The sequence below is a fragment of the Apostichopus japonicus genome, chromosome 9 (assembly GCF_037975245.1).
Source record: "Apostichopus japonicus isolate 1M-3 chromosome 9, ASM3797524v1, whole genome shotgun sequence".
NCBI lineage: Eukaryota > Metazoa > Echinodermata > Holothuroidea > Aspidochirotida > Stichopodidae > Apostichopus > Apostichopus japonicus.
In genome coordinates this window covers 5,156,524-5,178,080 of record NC_092569.1, presented here as the reverse complement: position 1 = coordinate 5,178,080, position 21,557 = coordinate 5,156,524, and the positions used below count along the sequence as shown (strand labels likewise).

Below are 21,557 nucleotides of genomic sequence, written 5' to 3'. Positions count from 1 at the left end.
GGAGCTCGTAAAGAATATATACGATAGTGTACAAAGAAACCAACACAAAACTTTGTCACTGCTTCGGGTAGCAGAATATCCCAAGTTGTATATCTCTCTATATATATGCACGCAATATATACCTTAAAGCACTTTCACGAATTTACCAAAACTTTTCAACCCTGCCCCCCCCCCCCCCATCCCCATCTGCATAGCCTGAATGCAATAGGTATTCTGTTAATAAAATGAATATTTGGTGTGTACAATAGAAACTTCTAGGACGGCTGAGAGGGGGAGGGGTGGGGAGGGGGCAAGGAGAGGGGAATTCAAGTATGGGAATAAATTCTTAGTTTTGTGTTGTTTTACTTTGATGAGGCTAAGCTGTAACATAATGTACACAGATTTGTATGATTCAAATATACACGAGTCTCTTGGTTATTTTGAAATGACCTTTGACCAGATTAAAATACTAGAATCTCCGTTTTACATGGGCTTGAAATCATCTTCAAAAATATCTTCATATTTAACGTAAATTGTTGCAGTCAATTATGAAAGTGTAATATTGGACGCCAATTGTGCCCAAAATGCCATTAAATTAAGTCTGGGTTAATTATAGTTAGACGTATACAGTATAACGGTGGTTTTATGAGACATCGCACAATAACAAAACTTTCAACAAGTTGTAAGTTCGACTTAACGGACTCGACATTAAACCTATAAAACTCGAAATTTCGAGTATAAAACTCGAAATTTTGACTTTAAACTAAACTTCGAACTTTAGAGATTGGAAGTCGAAATTTCGATGCATGGTTTTGAAGTATTTTGCACGCTTACCAGGTCTAACGAGAGGTTCTGGTGAGGAACAGCCTCGCATAGGGTCCGGGAAATATAATGGCCTTGCAACTTTGGTATAAAAAATTGTTTACTCATTTATACAGTACTTAAGGAAAAAACAAAAAGTGCAAAAAGGTGGCGCGTTGTCATATTATTGTCCCTGGCCAAGGGGACCCGACGTGGCTATATCGGCGCCTATAACTCATGTTATGCCCATGCAGTGTGTTGGTAATCAACCTGCCCACCTCACCCTCCCATTTCCCTGCTGTTTCCCTTCCCCTGCTCTCCCCCTTCCTTCTCCGCATTCACAACCCCCTTTCTTTGTTGAAACCCTCACACAAGATGTAAAGGTCTTGTTTTATAGATTAAATGTCTTACAAAAGCATACTTCACCAAATATGTGTAAACTATTGTATTCACCGATTGGCATTGAGAAGTTGTGAAAATGTCTGCCTTTGTGAAGTCGTGAAGATAATTAACCATGTGTGAGAAGTTCAATTTGCCATGATTGTTATTATCAACGTTATATATATGCATTCTCTTGACTTCAATTTATATGTAAATGCTGTGGTGTTTGATGAAAAACAAAAACAAAATGTAAACTTTCTGCATCATTCGGTAAAGTTTACATTCCGACAGCATGCTATGACACGAAGATATGAATTTGTAAAGTTGGGGTAAAAAAATATATAAAATAGAAAAAATAACAAAATATGAGTGAATATATCTGGCCAGAGTTGTTTGACGCGATAATATATGATATGATATATATATATATATATATATATATATATATATATATATAATATATATATATATATATCTGATATATATATATATATATATATGTATATATATATATATATAATATATATATATATATATATCTGATATATATATCTGATATATATATCTGATATATATACATATATATATATATATATATATATATATATATATATATATATATATATATATATATATATAGATACGGTATATATATCATGCCCTTATTGTAAAACTATGTAAACCTATATATAGCCACTGTTTGACCGCTCACGCACAATTAAAAAAAAAAAAAATTAAAAAAAACGATTGTTTGCCACGCCTACGACAGGGTTTCCATAGAAACGACGTGTAAAGAAGTCTAAAGCAAAAAATAATTCTTTTGAACCCGCTTCATAACACTTAGAATAACGATATCATTAAGGAGATCTTTTATATTTGGAAATCTTTGTAGATAAATCCTATTTTTGCCGCATTTAACTAACAATAAAATATCACTCGTTTTCTATTCGTTAGAATATTTTGAAAACGTGCAGTTTCTTAAGCTTTTATATGCAGGCAAAACTCATTTATTATTTACCGCATTGTCACATGTGAATACAAGTGCAATATGCAAAAAGAAACTCTCAAAAAGGCGAGTTGGAGAACAAACGTGGCGATTATATGAAAAGCGTGAGCACTCTACCGTGATAATTCGTGATGGCATATAAATGTTACATCTTCGACTATATATATATATTTCGCTTTTGATAACTGACAGAATTTTCTTCTTTTCTTTTATATGCATTCATTTATAAATCATCGTAATCTACATGATGATGAGTAGTCCACAGGCTTATGGACGAAATGTAGGTTCTAAAAAAAAAATCAGGTTTATCGCGGCAAGGACAGTGTACACGTGAGTGGATTCACTTTTAATGGTTATAAACAAACATATTGCGTATAAACATTAATAAAGTGTTGGAGGGGGGAGGGGCCCTAGAAATAGAGCTTTTTTTTAGAAATACATGCAGTTTATGGAATTAGAGGAATAAGAAAAGGGGTGGAAATGCATGCAACGTCGTATAATTTAGAGAGATGCTAAAAAACTGTTGCTGTTTAAGATTAAAAACAAAAAAATATGCCATCATAAAATTTGTAGTTGTAAAGTCAGACAGTGTGAAATGCAATGTACGCATCTGTCACTCGTAGGGTCCAGAATGAGGGGTATATAAATGTGTGTGTCTGCAAATGAGGTCAACCAAATTTATTATTATATTATTCAGTCGTAGCAGGAGTGGTTATTAGTATATATTAACTGCTAAAGTTCGTTACCAGCCAATGGTGCACAGTTTGGATGAAAAAAGTGAGATAACGAAGTAACGAAGATGATGATGATATGATGATATATATATATATATATATATATATATATATATATCATCATCATCATCATCATCACCATCATCATCATCTTCGTTACTTATCTCACTTGAAGAGGGAAATAGTCGAATATTGATGACATTCTAAACGAAAAGACCTCTTGGTAGCTAAGCAAACCTACCAAATGCATCCGGCTTTCCAAGAAGATTATAATTTAAAAGTAAATCTTTTGAGAAAAAAAAATTGCCGTAATAACATCACAGATCAGCTATACTGCATGTTATTAACTCCCTGGAAGAATCGAGGGTTCTGACAGCCAACATAAGTTCTAATCAATCAACTATTTCATACGTTCGTGACAAGATAGTGAGATTGGGTTTTCAGTTTACAGTGTGGAATATTTTTCTTTTTTTTCCATGCATATAAATGCCACATTATCTGCCAGTGGGATATCTCTTCAAGGCAAGAGAATCACCTCTGACGAATTACTGTATTCAATCGGTTATGGTTTATACTGTATCCCGTGAAAGGACCACTTTTATAATAATTTAGTCCAGGTGCTTATGTGAGACATACACTTTAACCCCCCCCCTCCCCACCACCACCACCATCCATTGTAACCTTTTCAAAAGTGAGTATAGATTGAATAGTTCAGTTTAAAGAAATTCTGTAACAATTATCAGTTTTATTGATCAAAACCCTTTACTTCACTGAAACCTTGTTCATTGTTATACAGTCCATCACAGACACTTTTTTGGCTGTAGAAAATAAGTTACTCATGTGTTAAATGTTTCGCTTTAGGCCAGTCGCTAACACACCTGGGTTCTCTCTCTGTGTGTATTGATAGTTACCATGTACATACATGTAGTAACACTCCAGTAGAGACAAAGCAAAACTAATACATTTTGTTGCGTTAATGCAGCTTTTTTTTTGGGGGGGGGGGGGGGGCTTCAAGTTCTCGAATAGCAAGCATTCACGTCTGTATTTTAGAACGACCTAATTTTCCATAACAATTCATCTTCCCTTTAAGCTTTGTTTTTAACCTTTTGGTCGACTCAATTGCTTTCGATAGTGTTGTAGACATAGTTGAAGTACTAATGAAAGTGAATTAACGGCTATATGTACAGCAAGTAAGTAATATATCTAGCATGTGGTCGTCTAGTTTTGTTTTATATAATATATAACTTTGTTTACAAGGTTGGCAAGGATTGTCAAGGTAATCCAACATTCAACAAGTTGTAACATTTTGCTTGAATCTGCATGATTCGTTAGCAGTGACACGTGTATCGATGGCTACTGTACATTTTTATCTACCGTCAAATCACAGAAAGGGTATCTATTTTTAAAGAATTGGGGGGGGAGGGAGGGTAGGGAGGGAGGGTTGAAATGTTATGATAAGAGTGATATAGTATTATGGTAGTTTGCCCCTGCCTGTAATTAAGGTACCACAGCTCAAAAGTATTCTTATTCAAACTAATATTCCAGTTAACTAAACTAAGATAGCCTCCTAGAATAATTCAAAACGATTGAAAAATAACAAACATTTAGATCAGTTTTTTTTTTAAATGAACTTTACTACTGTTAATGACAGACACCGATTTTTTTTATGTATATAGTACTTCGGAAAGTTTCTTTTATCTCCGCTAATTAAAATACGCCTATTGCAAACTGCACGTTGTCAAACATACGCCCTTTAGCGATTTTTGTTTATAACAGAATATTCCCAAATTGTATAACAATTTCATTTTACTGTACCTCTGTGGGCAAACAATCCCCGTCTTTAATTTCTCTCTTTTACTCGTGTATCCTATACAAGCTCCGATTAATTCCTCCACTATACTTCCAACAGTTACATGTAATCTCTACATTTTTTGAAAATATTTTTAATCTTGTCACTTGTTTACTCATATATTTCCATCGTATCTGAAGTTTCTGGTATAATTTCACTCGCAGAGGAAGAATTCATTTGCCTCAGACTTTGTTGATAGTTCTAACAATGGAGGTAAAAACAGACTCTGTTTTTACCTCCATGTTCTAACTTAGGCAGCTAATTACCACGGCAACGTAAATTTTCTCGTCATGCTGTGATAGACTTTAAGTTTACTAACACGAAATGTATTGTGTTGTCATACCAGGTGTTGCACATTACGTAACAAACATTAGTTATTTTATTCCCACAGAATATATACAACACTATCATGTTTGGTAAAAATTTTCCAGCACATGCCCGCTTTACATTGTGGTAATGTATATTACTGGTAAATTATACTTTTCTGTGAGACATGAAAGTTTTCATGCATAGCCTATTCAAGTGTAAGGAAGATTTGAGTAGCATCCTGAATGTATATCTGATATGGGAACAGAATCTAGTTATGTAATACTCGTACTGGAGCACAACAAGGAGTTTAATATATAATTTGGGATGGAGGTTCATTTCTTGTAAAAATGACATTACTGTATGTACTTTCTTTTATTACTTCCTCTCGTTTTGCCCACTTCTCATTGTTTTATGGGGTGGGACAGGTGGGTGATGGAGGGTGGAGCTAGAGGTGGAGAAGGGTGGGAAGAGATGGGGAGGGGTGTGACAAGAGGTGGGGCAAAGCGGAAAGTTTAAAGTTCCTACTTATGTCAATAGTGTACATAGTGATATTAATTATTTTGATATTTATTATTATCAATTTCATATTACGAACCATCAGCCATAAAATTCGGAAATGACCAAAAAAATGTTGTATTTCCTGATCAGTTTGCATGATTTGATATCATCTTGAAAGATAACTGTGAAAAGAATGTATTGTGGATATTACATAGTGTTTTTCTCTTCCTCGAAATGAGCCATCAATTTTCCACATCAACCCAGAGTTACTCAAACAATATTGCAATATGGTGAAACACAGATAAATCACACTCCTTTCCCCACCAAGAACAGTTTAGTAAATAAAGTTAGTACAGTGAGTAGATAGTTACTGATTCCATAAGATACTCAAACAATGCATTGTCCAAACACTTTTTGCATATTAGTATTTCAATCACTTGCAAAGAGCAAATCCCAAATTTTCAAAAAAGGTCTATTTATTGGAATGTAAAAGCCCTATCTAGTCAAACTATAAACCTCACTGAATTCTGGAAATCAAATAGTTTCCAAAATAAACAAAAAACAACACAAAACTGTCTTAATAACAAGCAAACTTTATATTTGCTTTGCTGATGAACTTTATTAATTTAAAAGGATTTTGATGACTAATGGGTCAAGGGTTCATTATGATATTTAAATCTCGCCAAAAATTTTACGGTTTATCTTTCTGCCAACTTTATGTTCATAAACAATTGGGAATGAAAAAATCCTACTCAAGGGATTTCTGTATAATACACATAACTACATGATTCCAAATTGCTCAGCATATAGCTGTTTCATACAAACAGAATTACCCTCCACTCCAGTTAAAATGGGTAAGTGAAAACGACTTAATGCTTACAACACCTTTCTATGACTAACTTGAATGTATAAGAAGGTGGCAAGAAGGGGGATACCTGGAGATGGACAACAGGAGGAGGAGGAGGAGGAGGAGGAGGAGGAGGAGGGGTAGGAGGAGGAGAAGACGGATTAAGTCAGTGGTAACCTGCAAATATTTTATGAAAATGAAACTGACCAGAGGCACAAGGAAGTAAACATTTTTGACACAGTTGACAAAATGATACAAATATAAAATAACATTTTCATAACATTTTTGAAGTATATATTTATTGACTGAACACATCTTTGAAAAGTTTCCTGGACATTGTTGACTGAAATTATGTCTAATTAAGACCAATACAAATTAATCAAATGAACAAAACTAACGATGGTAAGTGTAGAGAATTGTTAATTATAAGGAGTATTACAAAAGACGAATAAAACATGATAACAATGGTGAGTGTAGAAAATTGTTAATTCAAAGGAGTGATAAAAAATGAAAAAGTAAAGAAATTGCACTACTTGATAATTTTACAACAAAATAACAACAATTCTTTCCCTCCTATTAACCAACTTGAATGGATCAGATTGACTTCAGTGACTTCTAACTAACACCTCACTACAACCCCCTTACATCCCATCTACACCCCATTACATTTCCCTACACCCCCCCCCATTCCACTTCCCTTCCAACCCAATCAAATATCTACCAACACATTAATACATAACAATGAACACACTATAGTACTAACATAACTGTCTAATGCCAGGAGAAAGGCAGTTACTTCTCCAGAATATTATACACCCCAGCTATGCCAATTATGCATTCAGAATACATATATAATTGAAATTGTAGTGCATTGGAAAATTCAGAACAGTGAAAAAACTTCCAGCCGCCCTCGGGATATTGGCACCAGTTCACTGGTAAATCGGAATAATTTTATCGAAAAAAAGTGTCAACTTTTATGGCATCTCTTGAAAGTGCAAAGTGGTTGAAGAATTATCACCACCACAACTTAGCTGATTTATTAAAATTCTTGATTACAATCAATTAATTTGCCCAAAGGGAAAGATAACATCTTAAAGAGTGTTGGGGGGGGGGAGGGGAGGATGGGGTAAGCAGTATGGTAGTTTGACAAAGACTGGATAATTAGTAAAATAACAGCTGAGCAAATATTCTAAATATATCACATTAATGAATTAGCAACAACAAAACACAAAACACAAAATTGTTATCAGGCATCAAATGTGCATATTCTAGAGGTACAAAAAAATTTCAAATAAAGTAACAATTTTCTGAGTTAGAAAAGAAAAAAAAACTGAGAGGTATGGACACCACTGCTGTTCTTGCTTGTATGTCTCATATAGTATCTCATATTGTCAATAAATCAAAAATAATCAAAAATAATAGAGAGGCACAATATAATGACAGAAAAGTGCTTTACAATTCAACACTGAAAAGTGAAAACTAATAAGAACTAGATGATGGTCTTGAATGAACAGGATACATACCCACTTGATACATATTCAATTCTGTAATTAACACGGTTCAGTGCCAGATTCTATTATACAATGAAAGGAAAAGGCAAGAGAGACAGAAAAATAAGACACATGTGACAAATGTGCCATTAATTGAACCACTACATAATATGTGAATAATATCCCGTAACCTATATATATGAATCACAACATTATCATTTTTTTTCATTGTCACAAAATTTACCTCAGATGAACATTAGTAAAAACTTTTTTGGGGGGAGAGGGAGGGGAGAGGGGAGGGGTGAGGGGAATAGAGATAATGTAAGATATTGTGCAAGTTTTATCAGTGTTCTTATTTACTTAAAGCAAAAACAGAATGTGTAAGCTATCATGCAAATGTACATTTTTCTTTTTCATTTATTTGGCAATTCTGTCTGCAGTATCCAGTTTTGGATTCACTTGGTTATCTTGTAATTGGTATATATATGGTACATACAAATGCTTCCTATTTGAGAATAAGAAGTATAACCTCTACCATCTGCAAGTGTGCATCCAAATGTACAAATGAAACAAATAAATCTTATTTGCACAAACTAAATCATAACAAATTGCTTGATATAAAACTCAACTACACAATGTTCCAACGGTTTGTGATTTATAAAATTTACAGCTCATCACTATAGCCCCCGAATATGCTAGAAAGTCGGGAAATGGTCACCCATGCTCACATATATGGACAACAGACCTCCCAACAGCGGCTCTTCAACAAAATGAGGTTTTTTTGTAAAGGTTGTAAATGAAGAAATAAAGGTTTTAAAAAGCTTCAAACATGAAAATAAAGGTTTTTAATGGTTAATTTGTAACATACACATCATCTATGCCCATTTTTACATCATCTGTGGCCCTTCTTTAAAATACCTGATTTTAATACATTAACTGTTGTTTGTGAGCCTGTTTTCTATCACTGCATGGATCATGCCTGGCTGTCCACAAAATTAAAATGGTCAATGTTTAGCCTGACTGAATACATATATTTCTACTGTAAACTAAATCTTTAAAATGTTTTCTTTTTATTAACTTAAAATAAAAATAAAGGTTTTAAAGAGAATTTTTGAAAAATAAAGAGCCGTTTTTTAAATAAAGGTTTTAAAGGTTTCGCTGGAAGGTCTGAGACAAGCATTTTACTGTACTGCCACTCTAAGAGTAGTTACAAACCCACACTACATATGAATATTAATGAGATATTTAATTGTCTATTCTAATAATCCTCAACGTTAAATTTCGGTGTGATAATAACATATGACTGTTAAATACATCAATTCACACTGCACTTTAAATACCTTCTCCAATGATTTGCGAGTTTGAATAGTTTCAAATTACTGCTGAATCTTTTACATATGTCAGCGTTTTTGTTTTTCAAAACAGTATATTTAAGCCTTAATTTCAGATCATTTTCAGTCTCTTCTCTGTCGATGAAAGGGCAAATTGCGAAACATCAATATTTGATAATGATCTTTGCAAGTGCATGTTTTGAAATACAATAAGTTTAATGCTCACAGTTGGTGGTGGCAGTGGTTTAGACAGGGTATATGTTCAAACAAACAGGTTACATGAAAGATATTTAACAGTTTTTAATAGATTCATGCCGTTTCATAAAGACAGGGTTGAAAACAACCCATTCACCCCAAAAAAAAGGTCTTCTTACAATCCTTGATTTCTTAGCAGTTTGAGAGGATTATATTAAAGTCACTCATTATTTCATGATCTTTTTAAATATTAAACAGATTTCTTAGTTTACAGGTCGTTGCCATTTTCTCCAAATTTGATACCAACTGCTAAACTATTCAAACACATTTCATCAAAAGTAGTTTGTCAGAAGTTCTGGCCATCCATATTACGGCCAGACACTAAGGGGCATTTCAAATAAAGAAACATTTCAGATTGGTCAACTACTTTGAGGGTGACAGTACAGTATTTAAAATAAAGTTAGACCACCAGTATTCGACTTTCTAGAATATTTGGTGTATTTCCGTGGACTTCCTCGGAGTGAATTCATTTGCTGGTAATGAACGTAAATAACTTGAGAACTGACAAAAAAATAACTTGAGAATTTACAATAACTAGTTTGTCGTGTCTGTTGAAAATAAAATGAAAATATTTAAGAAATATTTAAACTCATACAAACATACATTCAAATCATTACAAAGAGAAAACAAATAACAATGAAAACTTTGCATGAAGAAATCTCATAGCTGATTATCTGCTCTGCATAAAACTACTTTTAATACTGCATTTTGTGAAATAATGGTTTTGAAAAATTAATCTGGAATCAGATATACGTCACATGCACTACTATGGTTGAGCTTCTCTACAATGGTCTATTCCCCCCTGTCCACCACCTCTCCCCACCCACAACTTGCCCCGATGAACCCCTCACCACCACCTAACAAAAAGGATACAATGATGATTTTCCTTAAAGTGAAGCCCTTTCATTTCCATGCTACTTGATACAGTACAAAGTAAATGTTTAATTAAACTGTTTGGAAGGATTTTTTTGAATGGATTTTTTATTGTGTTTATTGCACTTCCACGTTTAAAAACACTCCCATGAAATCCAAGGAAGCTAAATTCCGTTTCATACTTGCTATGCGTTAAATCATCTTCTTACTTTTGTACAAACACAGTATGATTCACCCAATTATTGCAATAATGTGGTCGTTTCAATAAGTTTTACATCTCTCTACCATTGTCGGATTACTGATAGGCTTCTTGTCTTAGCCTTTTCATTTCTAAAGTATCGATATGCTTTGAAAAAAATTGAGCCTTTTAATTTTTGAGCCCGTCCTCAAAAACTGTGAGATTAAAGATTCAGTGACACACACAAAACAAATGGATTGCTATCATCATATCTCACAATTTCGAACACAAAAATCTATGTAATCACTCATCACTTTCAATTAAGAAGAAAACTTGATAAATTTAATTGCTCCCCTCTGGTTTGAAACTATCCTTTCTCTTTTGCACTTCATCGAGATGTTTCTTTCCCCGTTCTTTTGATTCGAGCACGAACCTGACAGCCCCGAAATCTAATTGTATTAATACCATAGGTGGTGGGTCTCTTGTATGCCTCCCAAAAGCAGACGCGGTTCGGCTCAATCTCGACCATTATTAACTGATAAAAACCTCTAGAAAATCAATATGGCGAAAACTGAGACATTTATGGAAATTTTACACTTCCAGAGGAGCTGCTCCACACGCGGAGCGAATACAAACAGAGATAACCAAAACCGTTCGATGACTTTCTTCGTCAATTACTCTGACACTAAACACACTCAGCGCTGTGAAATACGATCTCCCCCCGCATCGAGCCAAATCGGCAATCATTTGCAAGACAATAATGACCGACAGAAAATCTATCTAAAACGCGTATTTATAATCCACAGAGTGTATTCGAGAGGCGTTATGCCTTTGATCAATGGATGAGATGTATTAGATGTGGTGTGATTTACAGCTACAGCCGACATTTTTCACCTGAACTCCTGATGCCTCGGGCCATGGAGGACTAGTCGAGTGGCGAGATGGGAAAATGGCCTTTATCTTTCGGATCTTAAGACGCGAGAACGTATCTGAAGAGGGGCTCGTGAGTCATCCCCGTTAAAAGGGTTACGCTGGGTCAGGATCGGTAGAGAGTGGGTGGAAGGAGGAGATCTTTGGTACTTTTTAGCAGAATTTTTTACTCTCCTATTTTCGAATTAATTTTTCGAGCTGTCACAAAAATGTTTATTAAAAATATTTGATAAAGATGTGCAAAATATGGGCACTGTATTTCTTACACCCTGTTTATCGAGGGCCACAAAGAAATACAAAGTTTTTACAAAAGTCGCAGCCATCCAAATTATTTTGCTTCTTTATTCATGGCACTTTTTGCCTCTTTTTCGATCGTTCACCCACCTCCTCCCCACCACAATAATACCCTCACTCTGCCTCTCCCAACCCAGTAAAATATTAATCAACCATCGGGATGCTTTTATCATTTCAAGGCAAAATAGCAGGTCAAATGTTATTCCGAGGTAACAACAAATTTAGGGTTTATATAACACAATGAAATGACTTAATGTTTATAGTTTGTGTACATATTTTTAGGTTTCACTTTTCAACCAACAATCTCTACAAATTCTTGTGTATCTGTAAAAATTTGGTCTATTAAAATTAGCAAAATTGCTAAGTGTACAAGATGAATTAAAACCTTAAAGTACACTCGTATGATTAGTGATGCAGCCTTTATAACACACCCAGCGGCTCATATTTACTTTGAATTCTGCAACTATGGTACTTCACTATTAAAGGGGCATTCTTCTTTAACATTCTTTTAGACAAAAAGGTAACATTATGCTGTTTTGCACTGACATAATAAATAACAATTTGGATAAGTGCACTATTTAAGTTGTTAGCAAGCTGTAAGGATTATTTGGATTCAAGTCATTGTTTTCCATAGTTTACATTTCAATTCTTGTATGAAATTTATCAGGCAGACCAGTATCGTTAGTTTTCCTGTGATACCCACCCTTGATTTCCGGACCAATACAAATACTGTGCTCACAAAATGAGAAGCACCTGGTCCCCTCCAGCACAAAAGATAGAAAGAAAATGTTGGCCAAAAAATTTTATTTAAATTTTTTATTTTTGACTATTTGGCAATATTGACAGGTGTGTTTTCATTCTTTTACCAGTCTTGATCTACACTTCTCAATTATTCTTGAAAATCTGCCAACTAGATTCTCGCGAATAATTTAGACGACTCAGTTGGAAGGTAATCAAATTAGGCGGCAGGTTCGTAATGCCTTGAATCTTAGTGTTACAACAGCCACATTTTTCTATCCTAAAGCCTAAATGCATAACTAACATTTTTTTACTTAAAGCAGTTTGTTGAAGGATAGTCATTTTTCTGCAAAATGTTGATCATTTTTATTAAATCAGGTTGTTTTCCCTCACAACATGACTGCAATTGATCAAACCTATTTTGCCCTCCAGATGTAGCTTTTTTATTCAATCATATAAACAATTAGTGCATAATTAATGGATAATGTTTTTTTTCTACTCTGGCAGAGTTTCAGTGAAGAACTCAGTTCATTATTGCTATTAGATTCATGCCTTGTACACAAGCACTGATTCACTGTCACTCAATAATTCATTAATAATATTTGTTTTCAACTGTATCATGATAGTCTGGAATGGAAACTTGGTCAGACGTGTCCATGGAAAAATGGTGAAAATGTATTTTCAGGAAGTCATTTTTCTACTTTAAGCTTGATAGAACTATGAAACACCTAGCTTGCCTTGCAAAGTCCATTTCAATAAGTCAAACATTACATACATAGCTGGGCAAAATTTGATTTGGCAAAAAAATTGCCTACTATACCTTTAAGTTTGTTTAAATGTTCCCTAAATTTATCATTGGAAGTCACTGAATGTAATTAACAAGCAGAATACCAGCAACAATAACTTTTCCCTGGGAAAGGACCTACAGACCCCCAGACACGGGAGTGACATGCAACGTTCCCACAACCACACCCCTCGTTTGTAAAATTTTGGATCCAGCTACAGCCTTTCCGTTAAGTTTCTGGAAGCCTCTTCCTAACATCAGTGGGGGAAATTTTGAATTTTCCCTCTCCCTCTCCCCCCCCCCCCCCCCCGCCCACCCATCTTTCAAATCCTGTGCACATATCACTGCCTGGTTAGCAGATTACTGATAGGGTATCAGATCACTGCGAGTGGGCACAGTACTGTGAGAGAGCTATGGTTGTGCAGAAACAGGTAAGCAGAATAAATACCTGCTAATTATTTACATCACTTGACCTAAACCAGACTTACTGACAAGACATATCTGCATTGTCAGAAGCTCGAGAAGGTTTATTGCATCACTTATAAGAAGATCTACCTCACACATATGCAGACCATTCTTGACTTCTGCTACTTGAAAGTAAAGCACCTTTCACTCCTCCTTGAAGCAGGTGTCATCATCAGATCTGTATCTCAGAGATTTCTGATATGAAGATCGAAGAGGTGTTTCTACCTAGGAGAAAAGAACAAAATTGAAACCAGTACAATTAATTTCATGATACTAGACAAATTGGTCAACTCAAGTTGACCGGCATTGACCGGAGGAGCCGGTCATAGAGGGCGCACAGTGTTACAAGGTTACCGGTTCATTCTAGGCACGGTAGAACGAGGTGCTAAGGTTGTGGGGAGACAGGTAAGCCAGGAACAAAGTAAATTGGTCAGCTCAAGTTTTCAAACAATCATGAAAGGGATTAGAAGTACCTAGCCTCCCAACCCCTGCAACAAAAACACAGTTTACACCTACTTTCTTTCAAAATGGTTTGAAAAGTAAACTTTCTCCAATCCCCTGATCTCTACACCCCCACCACCAAGCCTCTCCTCACCCTTGCCAATCATCTGTTGTTGAAGAGCCGTCCTATACCCCTATGCAAGATGTTACAGACATAGTTGTAACTGGACTTGGATGAATGTGACAACAAAATGAAATGAAGGTATCACCATCAGACTGATCAAAGTAAACAGCTCAATGAAGTATATTTTTACAAAGTTTGTTTTAGATCTCATGTTCTGAATGATCTAAAAGCAAACATCAACAATGTACTTGTTATCTATCATAACATTACAAAGGTGACTGCAAGAACATTAACATAATGATCACTCATGCTAAAACTTTAAGAAGTATTTTACGCCAATATCAACACATTAAGTTCCCTCTTTAAGACATCTTGCCGTCCAATTTAACACGCGATCCTAAAAACTGGGGAAAATTTTAGCATCACATATTCTGACAAAGTACTTTTACAAATGTTTTGAGCAATCGTAAGCTACTTCTGAAATTGTATTGTTGATCTTTAAATCACATGAAACCTTTCGGTATAAGACAGGTGCACACACATTTTCTAGTGGAGGGAATGCTTCAAAAACTGAGATGATGGAACTTCCTACCATTAATGAAACAATCGACCCTCCACGCTGTGTATTAACTTGAGTTCCTAATTTTAAGGTGCAAATTTAATTGCAACTGTAATTGTAACAAACAACGTGGTTAAAATGTTTGAAAACTTCTTTTCTCATACCCAGAACAATGCTGCAATATATTTTGTAATATTTCATAAATTCTGAGAATTCAGTTTTCACTGAGTCGTGACTGGGAAACATCTTGCTTTCTACGATGTATTAAACTTAATCATTTAACTTTGCACGTCTGACTATTCATCTCACTGAATCTGTACCTCACTGAGGGTTGGCAACTGTTCTGGGAGATAATCCCAACGGATTGAAATAGATAATAAGTAATAAACAGCAATTGAGTAACATTTACTTCATAAAAATATAACAGAATTCCTTCATATTTATGACACCCTTGGAAATGGAACAAACTATGAATCATCATTCAATAAACTGCACGTTTGACTCACAGCCTAACGTAACCATTAGATACCATACATTTTCATAAGTCGACGCCTTCGTTTTGAAACCGACACGATATATAAATTTAATCTGTATGTATACCAATTAAGCAAAATCTCTATTAGCTAGATGGGACAATATTAATTGTAACTAAAGTAGAAAGATGATTCTTAATAAGACCCCCCCCACCCCTCTGCCTCCAAGAAAAAAAAACCATCAAATGTAAAATAAACGCATCTAACAAATATATGAAAAGGAAAAAGGAATTTTACTTGGAAGCTAGGAAAGTTTGCAAAAGCCCATAACGATCTTTCACAGCATGATATTTAATTGGACTAGAAAATTTTCTGTCGATGAACTGTTTGCAGTCATGCCTTGACAATATTATTGGTTGACTGAGATCAACACGATGGCACGGTGCCAAGATCAATCCATTAAGGGAGGCGGGGTATATGGTTGGGCGTAAACAGAGGGGCATTAATTACAGTGGGTTGAAGTATGGTTAATGTTGGTGTCATATTGATGGCAGCTGCATCAACACATGGTATAGTAATATTCAGTTTTTTTGGGGGGAAGCTCTGCGCAGTATATGTAGTAATAATTTCTATGACTATATAAAGGTTGCTGACAAACCATGAGTGTTAAGCACATGAGTGATTCATGTCAGATGCATGACTCCCAGTGATTAATCAGAGAACTTTGCAAGTTGACTTTATAGTAAACAGATTTTAACAGGCAAAAAATCAAATAACTGTAACTGCAGTATATATGTACAAATAAAGTCAGTTTTCTTTATCAGCTAACGTCATCCCAACTTCTTATTCATTAACTCTAAATGTACATACATACTTGCATCGATCGAGCTCAAGACATTATGACAGAGCCTTGAAAATCTCAATTTGTCACTGGCCTTTGGGAATGTGAATGCAGATCTTTTGGGTACCTCTTGTAACGTTATCAAAATAAAATATTAAAATAATTATATTACCTTTTCTTGTAAGAGTGTTAAAGCTCACATGTAGTACAATAGTCAAACAATGAAACATTATATACTTAACTGCTGAAATGTTTATTTCCAAAACGTATTATCCTGGAGATTCTAAACTTATTCCCTAAAAAATCTGCCAAAGTAGACAGCTTGAAATAGGATAGATTTTAAAGAAAGGTTTTTTTCCCCCCAGTTATCCCTTCTACAAACTGTACATACTTTCCTTCATGTCCAATAAGACATAAGGTTATAGTAATAGGCATTGCAGAGTCTATTAAGCTTCAATAAATTGTTTCTGCTTAGGAAAACCTCAAGATCTGTTAACTTTTGAAAACTACACTTTGCGTTGCGTTGTAACTTTATATGTCATTCCGACCATTCCATGTAAATTATTACTGAACAAAACTGGCTTTCTCAAAATAAATCTCTGTGTAATTAACCGTTGCTTATTAGTTAGGGAGGTATTTATTTATTTGTTTCATTTCTTTAATCATTCCAGAATGAATATAATTCCAGGAGTCATAAAATATGTTAACAGGAAGAATACCTAATATAAAAGGAAACAAGAAAAAAATATTAATTATGACGACAGCCAAAAGTTTGTGTCCCACAAATTGAATGTACCATGTTGCATTATTTGTAACACTTTTGGCCTTATTTGATCATGCCTGGCGCTAGTTTGGAGAACTAACGTCGCAGAATATGTTTTTAGGTATTTGCATATGTCTCTCCTTTTCAAAACTGAGTATGCATGGTACCACTGGTCAGTAATATACATATATGGCAAATTTACAAAATGAAGTTTTAAGAAAGAACAGTGTTGTCTTTCTACTTTCATTTGATCTTGATGATCCATAATCTAATCTGTTAAAATATGAAGGATATATAAGAACTTCTACATGATCAATTACAGCTAATTTGATTTCACAACGTTGTTTCACATCCCATAATATTCACCTGTGTTGCAGGTCTCTTGTCCAGAACGTGCAATGTAATGTGGCTGCTAATTTAGTCCAAACACTCGCAGACAATAACATCTACAAGCCCTGACCAATATTCAAAGTGGACTATAGGCCAGGGACATCTGCTAGTATGAAGGTATGGTAAGTCTAGACTAGGTCTGGTTTCTCTTATTTTCCCCTCTCCTTCTTACTTTTCATTGTAAAGTCAAACACTTTCTCATTCTATCTGCAGTATCTGTCTTGACAAACAAAGTTTCCGGTTTAGAAGCTAAATTGCGTCGATAGTGAAATATAAAAAAACCTAATTATGCAGATCGAGGCAACCAACCGCTCTACTATTTCTGATCTTGCATGATTTAACATTGCAGAAAACAGGGTTAAAGTACTTTACAGTCTCATCAGAATTAAGTCCCTTCTTGTCATTTATTTTGTGATATTAACATCACTGGGAATCAAAATTTTTTTTTTTCTTCCATGTTCCATATTTTGCCTAATTTAACTTCATGTATAGTCATGAATCTGATCCAAACACAGCTGTACTATGCTGCCTTAAGTACATACCTTAAAATTATGCATCATTTATTGGGAAAATGCCAAAAATATAATGTTGTCAAAACCTCCCAAACTTTCTACATCACATTGGCAATTACAGAAAATTGAATAATTGAGAGCATATATCTCAGACATCTCAAGCGTCTTAAATTATGTATTATTCATAGTCAAAATTACCCCAAAATACAACATTTGTTGTCCAATCCTCCCTGGCACACTCTATACATCACATGGTAAATACAAACAATTTAATGATTGAAAGCATTTGGCGTTATAAGGTTTCTCTTGCAAAGTAAATACGCTGAAACTTTAACATCATGATCATGCGAGTTATCAACGATAACCAATTTTTGTTTCTAAGTACACCGAGCTACGATCATGACTTTACACAGTTTCAAGCATTCATAATTTGCATTTCAAATTGATATGCCTTCAGGTAACAGAGCGGATCTGCTTCAAATTACCAAATATTAGAGCCATTTCGTGCTAGAATAAAGCTGTTGATCGGCTAAAAAAAATTCCAGGTATACGAAAATGAAGACATACACCGACCATCCTCCTGAGTCAGTGACCCACAATTCACAGCAGTTATTTAACAGACTCCAAACTTCGTAACCGTACTTTTTGCCATCGTTCAAAGTAAACTAAACTACATATCCTTACGCTGTTTCTTGTACACATATCAGCAATATATTGATCAACCGGTAGATAAAATCCCTACTTGCATATTTAAGCCTTATTTCTCATTCATTTGCCTGAAGCAGATGACAACTTAGCACTATAGTACAATTAAAGAAATACACAGACAGCTGATAAATCACACAATAGCGGAAAAGGGCCAAAAGAGAAAGGGAGAAAAAATACTAAAGTAAAGGAAGAGACGTACCTCAGAGGGAGGTTCGAGTGTTTGAGATCTGCTAAGTATCTCTTTCTTAAGTGTCCAACTAGCTGTGGGCCCCACTTTAAGTAGCAATACTGTTTAGGGTACATTAAAAAGAGAAAGATTTTTAAGGCGGTCTCTAGTATTTAATTTGGTACTGGTCATTTCGAAGAAAAGTTGCTGACCCTGGAGATAACGGGTATGCTGGATGCAAATCATTAGGGCAGGACTGTGTTACTAGGTCACATCAGATGGTGTAGAGTAAGTATTGTATAAAGGGTGGTAAGGTTGTGAATGGACAGATACAGTAGTGAAGCTTGATGTAAATCAGTATTGCTGTCATGTGGATAAATTTTAAAGGAGCTTTCTGTATTTTGTAGATCACTTCTATCAAACTACCAATCCTGTCCAGTCTTTCTCAGAATGGTACCCCTAATGGTCCATGTACAGTTTTTTTTCCAACGTTTCTTTCACATATAATGAACATTTAACTACCGAGTGTTCCATACTGGTTTGAAGCAGTCCTAACTAATATAAGCTAAAACTTGGAAAAGAAAAAAAAATTGGACAGCCCTTATATTGCTCAAAATAACGTAAATCATTTGCGAATATTACATGTGCATGTGAACAATGGAAACTGAGCGAAAAATTGCGGATTCTGACTGCATTGCGTCCCCAGCAAAGAAATAGGTAACACGATCGCCACCAACTACAAGATGGATAGCTTGGTTAAAACCAGTCTGGGCAAGCTTGTAACCCACAGGTCACTGGTTCAAAATTCCATTCTAAGGCCATGAATCTATTTGCTCTTTTCCAAAAGTGAATGTTAATTAGCAAGTATAAACAAACTTTTAATTTTATTCAACAATTCTTTTTTGCCCTGACACTTGAGCAATATACCAGCATTCAATGCACGCTGAAAGAAATTTGTAACTGGATTTTTCTTGTACTGAAATGGCTATTTTCATTCTTATGAACGATATATTGCTTTGGAAGTTTGGTATCAAAATGGTACTATTTTTCATACATAATAGTAACAATAATAATAGTAACTTAAATGCAAAAACCCAAAATGGAAATTTCCAATGAATGTTTCTAACTTTTCCTCAAAGTTTATGAATTGCATTGTAATGGGATTTTTGTGGCGAATAATATTGAACATTTACTGAAATCAACCCCAATAGCTCCGCCAGTTGATATCATATAATTTCTTTAATTATTCACCCGTTAATTTCAACACTCAACAAAAACCCTAGCTTGCTTAACAGCCTTCAATCTAATTAACTCCAAATTCTTAAGAAAATGAACTTATTTTCCATAGAAGCGATCTTCCTGTTTGGATTATGAACCCATTAACAATTAATAGCAAACACAAAATTTACTTGCCACAATGACGTCACTCACTCTGCTGTTGCCAGAACAATGATATCAACAAAATTAATCAATTACACCAAACTTAAAACAGTGTATCAGGGTTGGACTCAGCTTTAAGAATAACAGTTTAAAATAAAACAGATAGCTTCAATCTAATATATATAGTCTTTACAATATCATTAGACCAATTTAGGCAAACATTTTGCAAAAGTGCTGACTAAAATTTAGACAAAATAAGTTAAAATCATCAAAACTAGACTGGGAAAATAGAGAAAGATGGAAGACATGATCGGAATTTTTGCTACCTTTTATGATATCAGCACTCATTATTCATGTATATATAGTACTTATAATATATAATATATAATATAACACTGCTTTAAGTTTCCTCTTCTGTGATACCCTCGTCTGAAAGCAGATATACGACCAGATAACTTTACACAGCGACTACCCCAATTAAAACACGTTTTGTTGTCACGGAATCGAACATCTAGCTTACTGACGTCTTCATACCAGGAGTAAATTGTGTGATTTGAAGAGACAGGCATCGCGGCGGCCATGACAGAACCTGACTCACCAGACGGAGTGAGGCCAGGGTTCTCAATCAGATCAGAGTCATTAACTCAAAGTTACGTCTGGTTAAAATGACAAGTTTGATACATGCATGTGTGTTACCATAGCTGCTGAATCATCACGGTGTCTTTGCTTTCTAATTGCACTTCATTTTCGGGAAGTACCCTGAATCTGTTTTCGGAGGAACAGTAATTGTTAGTCACTTAAGACTGGCAGACAAAACAGCCCAATAATAGCTTGGAGTGGCATACGTCAACATGTCAGTCTATAGATAAAACTAAAGGCAGCCAGGTTTGGTTGGTATTATAACAGTTTGTCTAAGTTACAACCGGTGGGGGCCGGACTCCAGTAAGAGAGATGCCACACCTGAGTGATAGTAGATGCACCATTGGTATATACGAGAACAATATGCTCACCTGATATGTGGGAGCTCACGTGAACTTGGAAAGTCCTCAACAACAACAATCCTGTGGATCCACATACAGTACCAAGTATGACGTTCAACCACCACCATATATACGTACAATGTGATTAATATATTGTTTTTACAAGCCAAGGGAAAACACACACATGATTGATGTGAACACACCAACATGCACACACACATGCATTTTTACAAACCCATACCTTCTTTATATGATGAGCAGGATAATAAATGAATATAATTGTTAATTGCCAGGTCAATTTTCCAGGCTTTGCCAAGTCTGACAAATTGATACAGGTCACAGAAATGACACTTTTAATCCTTCAGCTGCGCTTATGCACCCCAGATCTCTTTATTTTACTGGTACCTTTAATTGCGGCAATTTGTAGGATCACAAACTTTCATTTGTTTCTCACAAAGAATTAAAAAATCTATTACTC

The 21,557-nt window shown here is 34.9% G+C and overlaps 2 long non-coding RNA genes across 4 annotated transcripts in view; one reads left to right on the top strand and one right to left on the bottom strand.

The window, feature by feature from the left end:
• LOC139974586 (uncharacterized) overlaps window positions 1–21,557 on the top strand; it is an 88,581-nt gene that overhangs the window by 23,259 nt on the left and 43,765 nt on the right. The gene's annotated exons all lie outside the window — the stretch shown is intronic.
• LOC139974580 (uncharacterized) overlaps window positions 6,631–21,557 on the bottom strand; it is a 56,676-nt gene continuing 41,749 nt past the window's right edge. The window contains exons 5-6 of one of the 3 annotated variants that reach the window (XR_011795509.1): window positions 13,884–13,967; window positions 6,631–7,977 (exon numbers count right to left, since the gene is read on the bottom strand). This is a non-coding gene — a long non-coding RNA (uncharacterized lncRNA). Of the gene's footprint in view, window positions 13,968–21,557 lie in introns of all 3 variants that reach the window. The other 2 variants (XR_011795508.1, XR_011795507.1) reach the window with 2 other exon arrangements.